General features: G+C 41.3%; 1 protein-coding gene across 1 annotated transcript in view; it reads left to right on the top strand.

The window, feature by feature from the left end:
* Nucleotides 1–3,105: 3,105 nt before the first annotated feature.
* ADIPOR2 (adiponectin receptor 2) overlaps nucleotides 3,106–6,363 on the top strand; it is a 63,584-nt gene continuing 60,326 nt past the window's right edge. Inside the window, exon 1 of the mRNA XM_019711300.2 lies at nucleotides 3,106–3,293. The gene's annotated coding sequence lies outside the window, so the exon portion shown is untranslated. The remainder of the gene's footprint in view (nucleotides 3,294–6,363) is intronic.

Here is a 6,363-nt window from a genome sequence, read left to right as displayed (position 1 = left end):
GCCACAGAATTTAAGAGGGTAGAAGGAAGTTTTGCTTCTCCTAAAGCATATATATATAATACAATCACAGGGACTGATTTGACAATCGTTGCTCTTTTTTGGGGGTGGTGGTTTTTTTTTATGGTCCATCTTTCATATTGGCCTTTAGGCTAATTTTGAGTATTTTGTAATGATGAAGCTGTTAATTTCCCATTGTAATTTTTTTTGTTTTTGAAAAGTCATAGACACAGTTCTATCAAAGAAGACTACTAATTTTGGTTTTCACTAGCAGAATAATTTGTCCTTTTTTCTTCTTAAAAATAGTAATTGTTCTGATTAGAAAAATAATAAATTAAATCATTTTTCTTTATAGAAGAAGCAACAAAAACCAGTGCGATCTCAGGTTTAAATTCACAATGGGATCTAGAGGTTTTTTTCACCCTTTAGAGTTTGAAAGCTTCTCCTTCATTTGCTTGTTGCTTTAGATACATCTTCAATTCTCATTGGCTGTTGGCTTGCATATCATAATGGAAGCTAAGTCTGCCCCTATAGCGAGTCCAATATCATTTCAGCAACATAGAGAGGGTGCCAAAAAAATTCATACACATTTGAAGAAAAGAAAAAACTGTGTTAAAACTACACTGATGGTAACCACTTTGAGCACCTCTTGTAATTGCAGAGTCAAATGTGACTTGTATTCATCTTTTGTTACCGGTATATATTGAGTATTACAATTTTAATACAGTTTTTCCTTTCTTAAAATGTGTATACTCTTTTTTTTGGCACCCTCTTTATTGTGTGTCATTGAAGCCTCATTCTGGGATGGCCACAACTGGATTATGAATGTTGCTCACCCAGTTATGAGTTCTCCTTGTCAACAACATCTGATAATTGTAGAGATTACCACATACACCAGACTAGCTGTGCCACAGAGCACAGTTGGGTCACTGGTGACTAGTATAGGAAGTAGGGGTGGGAGGGACTCTTCTTGGTGTTGTAGAAGATGATGGATTCCACCTTCCTGTGGAGAAGTGTGACGTAAGAATGGAGAGAACATATTCCAAGGATCCTCAACTAACAATGAAGGATATAGAATTTTAGTGAATTCCCCTTGGTTGTTGTCAGAAGACAACATTTTAAAGATTAGTAGCTGAAGTACAGTTGGGGAGAGAAGCCTGAAAAATTTGCTTAGGAACATTTGGTTGTGGTATTTAGGTGAGGGATATGGGTGAAGGCAGCCATGGATGGGGGACTCAGGAATGTCCCTCACGTTGGGGATGGTGGCAACATCCTCATTAGCTGAAAAGGTATGAGCATCTTGAGGAAGTCATGTGGTTTGTTTCATCATTGTGAGCATCAGCAACTTGGAGTAGTGATCTGGGAATGGGATTAAGGTGACAGAATTACAGGTAAAATCTTGGTGGGAAAATATTAAGGCTCTTTCTCACATGTTTTAGAACACAATGGAGTGGTCCAGAGGAAGCTTCTTAGAGTAAGCACTTTGTTTTGTCTAAGCAAAATCAATGAGAGAAGGATGGAAAAGAATTGAAATCTTTAAACAATCTCTTTTCTGATTATTTTTTTTACATAGCTCTGTCACCCTTAGTAGAACTCTTATGAAGACTGAGGTTTTTTCTTTTTTTTTTTTTTTAATTGGGGAAGGGGAACAGGCCTTTATTGGGGAACAGTGTGCACTTCCAGGACTTTTTCCAAATCAAGTTGTCCTTTCAATCTTAGTTATGGAGGGCGCAGCTCAGCTCCAGGTCCAGTTGCCATTGCTAGTTGCAGGGGGCACAGCCCACCATCCCTTGTGGGACTGGAGGAATCTGAACTGTCAACCTTATGGTTGAGAGCCCACTGTCCCATATGGGAATCCAACCGGCAGCCTTTGGAGTTAGGAGCACGGGGCTGCAACCGCCAGTGCCAGCCCCAAGCCTGAGTTTCTTGTTCTCAACTTTGCCCTACCTGAGTTGGTATACTGAGTCAAAATTTCCATTCAGATACACCTGTAATCTGTTTCTGATGTACTGTGGAAGTGTATGATTATCTTCCAGGACTTCAATTTCAAAAGCTTTGTCTTTATCTGGAAAAACAGATGTCATTATTGTTATGTCTTTTACAAACTACGTAAACTTAAAAAAAAAAAAAGGTAGTATTTTCAATGTAAACTACTCCTTGAAGTGAATTAGTTTCTTTAAATTTAGTTCCCATAATTTTATTTGTACTAATTTTGTCTCTTTCAAGCTTAACTGGGTGGACTTAGTTCTAAAATACCAGTAGTAGGACTGTCTTATTCATGCTCTTTACCTCTTCAGAGTGTGATAAATTCCTCTTAGAAGTGAATGTGAAGAAAACATTTCTTCATGCTAGCGCCTATACTGTACTTCCTTTTCTTAAGGAATAAGCATGTAACCAAACCTGTTCTTGATTTCTAAGTTAGAGCTCCATTGAAAGCTCACATGTAGAAAATCACTCATTCTGGGTAAATGGACACAGTATTTAATGCTGAAATAATTTCTGATCTATTACATCAAAAACATCTTTAAAATTGTTCTGAATTATATGTATTTGAAGAGTGAATGGGCTCACGTTTGTTTTTTAGTAGTAGGGAATATATCATAATACCTTACAGTAATAAAAGGCCAACACCTTTGTTTTGGGTACGATTTGGCTAATGCTTTCGGATTTATTTCCGAAGCTTTCACAGACAGACGTCTAACAATATATTGGCCGTTGGCAGAAACACACGATCTAGCCTAAATCCCTACATTTTGGCTTCTGCCCAAGGAGTGTAACCCGTATCCATAGAGACTGGGAAAAGCGTCCACAGGCGAGGGCGGCCCCCTTTTCTTCTAATCTAAACTGCTTCCCTTTTCGGTGGGAGGGAAAGAAACGAAGGGGATTTATGTGAGCGTCGGCGGAGCCCTGTTTTCTCTCGATCCCTTGGCGCTCAATACTGTTTTGGTAGAGTTCCTGGCTGAACCACAACTCCCAAGGTGCACCCAGATTCTAGGCTGTCAGAGAAGCAGCTTCCGGTTAGGCCAGCGCGGCTGCGCACGAGGTGTGGTCTTATTGGATCAAACAGCCTCGTGCGATTCACGTCAAGGCGACGTGCGGTCGTGGAGGCGGGCAGACGCGGCGGCGGCGGTCGCGGCGGCGCGCGCACTATACCAGACGCGGTATCGCGGCGGCGGCAGCGGCGGCGGCTACACCGGGTTGGGCCCCTTCCCTCCTCCGCTCCCCCTCCTCCCCCTCCCCCCAGCTGTGGTTCCTGAGGAGTCCGAGACGTGCGGCGAGGCGGCGACAAGCTCTGGGTGAGGGTCTCTGGAGTGCGAGCGCCGTTTCCCCGGGCGGAGAGGAGGTGACGGCTGAGGGGGCGAGTGTCCCGGGCGCGGGCCAGAGCGCGCGCGCTCGTCCCAGCCCTGAACTTGGGCCTCCTAACCCGACTCGCGGTCCTGCACGGTGTGCGGCGCGGTGGCCGGAGGGGCGGGTTGTGAGGGGCCTGGATCTGCCCTCCTTTCAGCCGCTGTCACTGGAGCCTGGCGCCCACCGTCCGCCTCGCCCCTCCCAGCACAAGGTCCCGAGCTCTTCGCTCTCCTCCCTTCGTGTGCACTTGCCCTTCCCTAGTGCCCACGGAGAGAATTTATCCTGTGTCCGTTTCATTTCCGTCTCTTTGAACACTTCTAGGAATTTCTTTGGTGGCAGGCTTCGAAGGTTCCGTTTAGTGCTACTTTGACAGTACCTGGAGTGGGACGATTTCCTCACCTTTTCTTAGGTGGCGTTTCCGGCAGCCTGCTTGACCGAGGAGCTTGCGCTGTTTACGCAAGACCCGTTGAGCTTTCGTCTGTCAGTGCTGCTTTTAAAAGTGCTGATAACAGGCTTTAAATCAGTGGTAGGGGTCTGTGAGAGAGTTTGGATGGAAAACTAATGGGTACTTTTACCCTCCTCCTCGCTTTGATCTTATTTAAATGTTTGCCTCTTGAATTTGACAACTTCATGTGTGGTCCAACGGTGAATTTTGGTAGAAAGATTCAGATGTCTGTCCAACTGGGATTTTACTGGTTGATTTGACTTCATCGTAGGTCTTGGGCAATTTTTTTAGTAGAGTGATTATTTAATATTTTTATTTTTAACTTTGGTTTCCTCAGCCTTACTTTATTCCTATTATATCCCTTCCAAAAACAGTCCTCACACCCCAAAAAACATTTAAAACTCTTAAGAAATCTGTCGTAACATTTAAAATAATTTTATATGTGCTGCCGAAGCGAGCACACATTTAAAATCAGTTGATCACAAAACTCTTCTCAATGAAATGTTAAAAATAATTTTCTTCAGCCCAAAGCTTTATTTTTTGCGGGGGAAATCATAAACTTTTGTCAGTTCTGCGGATTGAAGTGTCCTCATATCAAGGACCACCTGTATGTCTCCTTTCACCGCCGTCTAACATTTATTATTACCATTACATAGATTTTTTTCTTTCCTAATTTTTCATTTCATAGAAATTTGATTTCTAGTGATGTTAGTTGTTCAGAGATGTTTTCATTCTTACAAATTTGTCAGAATGGTGATTCTCATGACCTGTAACTAAAATTATTTCATCAGTACTCGGGACTTCCACACGTGGTGGTAGCTGATTGATGGTGAATTATTATGAAATTTGAAAAAAAATTGATTTTAATATGAAAGACATTTCTTTTAGCTTCTATTTTTACTGCCTACCCACCAGTGTATATTCCTGCTTAGACATTAGGCTACTTAGTAGCAGATTTTCTCTTCTTATTAGGGTACTGGGTGAAAGGAGGATTTTCAGAGGCGAGTTTGTGTTTTTCTGTTCCTTGACTTGTATGAAATTAATAAATGGTTGGAGTTTTTTCAGTCAATAGTATCAATATAGCTGATGCACTTTCTTTGTTATACATTGCATTTTGTTTTCCAAAATAAAAATAATTCTAGTCTTTATTTCAGGTTTCTACGAACTTTAAGCATGTGGGCCAAGTCCTGCCAGCTGCCTGTTTTTGTAAATTAACTGTTTATTGGGACATAGCCACATGCATTCATTTAGATACTGTCTGTGGTTCCTCTTGTGGTGCAACGGTAGCTGAGTAATTGGGACAGAGACCCATATGGCCTGCAAAGCCTAAAATATTTACTGTCTGGCTTTTAATAGAAAAAGTTATCTGACTTCTACTTTATTTTATTAAAAATGATGTAGAAAATTAAAATGAGTCAGGAAAATATAACGGAGAAAGTAAAAAATACCCAGAATCACACTACTCAGAGAGGTTTGCTTTTGTGATTATCCTTATAGAATTTGTTAGTGATTATTTTTATTTAAATGAGCTCAGATTGTTTAGTGTTGGTTTGTAATTTGCTTAAAAAAAATCTCAGGCTATTTTTATTAGGCATTTGAATATGTTTGTGTTTTCTGCATCAAAGATCCCACTAGAAAGGGGCTTGATGAACTAAGTTTTCCTGATTTGTCTTACTAGTCAAGATTTAAAAAAAAGTTAAGGAATGATGAATGCTTGATGATGAATAATAGACGCTTGATCATGGTGGTGGTAGACACCGTTTAATTGAGCACTTACTATGTGCTAGATAGTTTTCCAATACTTTACATGTATTGTCATTTACTACCTGCAGCTGCTCTGTGGGTACACATACTATTATCCTTATTTACAGATGAGGAAACTGAGGTACAGAGAAATGAGCTGCCCAAATTTATCAGCAGTTAATGGTGGAGCTGGGACTTGAATACATGCCATATGGTTTCAGGACTGAGGCTGTCAGTATGCCACAGAGCCTCTCCTTAGAGTACTGCTCAGTATAGAAAGTTCAGACAGCCCAGAGGTATATAATGTAAAAATTCCTCCTTGTGCTCTTTCCAGTTTCACTATCTGTAGAAAACTGTTAACAGTTTGATATAGAACTTTCCAGTTGTCTTTGCATATGAAAATGCTTACTGGCAAATCTGTCTACATATGCAGGTTTTTAAAAAATTAATACTTTATTTTTAGAGCAGTTTTAGATTTACTGAAGTTTGTGCAGGTAGTACAGAAAGTTCCCATATCCATACCCCATTTTTCTTTATTAATCTCATCTTGCATTAATGTGGCATATTTGTTACAATTGATGAACCAATAATGTTACATGGCTATTAAAATCTAGTTTATATTATAGCTCATTTCCTCCCCCCTTTTCCTCCCCTACCCCTCTGGTTCAAGCCGTTGTTTCTCAGTCTAGTTGTGTAGGACACAGCTCCCTGGCCCATGCTGGTATCATGAGCCTTGCGCTCCCCCGGCTGAGGTAGTCAGTCACTGGTCAGCCGCTCACAGCAGCTCACGGCAGCTCTTGCAGCTACTGGCCGCTCACGCTGGCCGCCGG

The sequence above is a fragment of the Rhinolophus sinicus genome, linkage group LG02 (assembly GCF_036562045.2).
Source record: "Rhinolophus sinicus isolate RSC01 linkage group LG02, ASM3656204v1, whole genome shotgun sequence".
NCBI classification, from domain to species: domain Eukaryota; kingdom Metazoa; phylum Chordata; class Mammalia; order Chiroptera; family Rhinolophidae; genus Rhinolophus; species Rhinolophus sinicus.
This window is presented reverse-complemented; position numbering and strand designations above follow the sequence as displayed.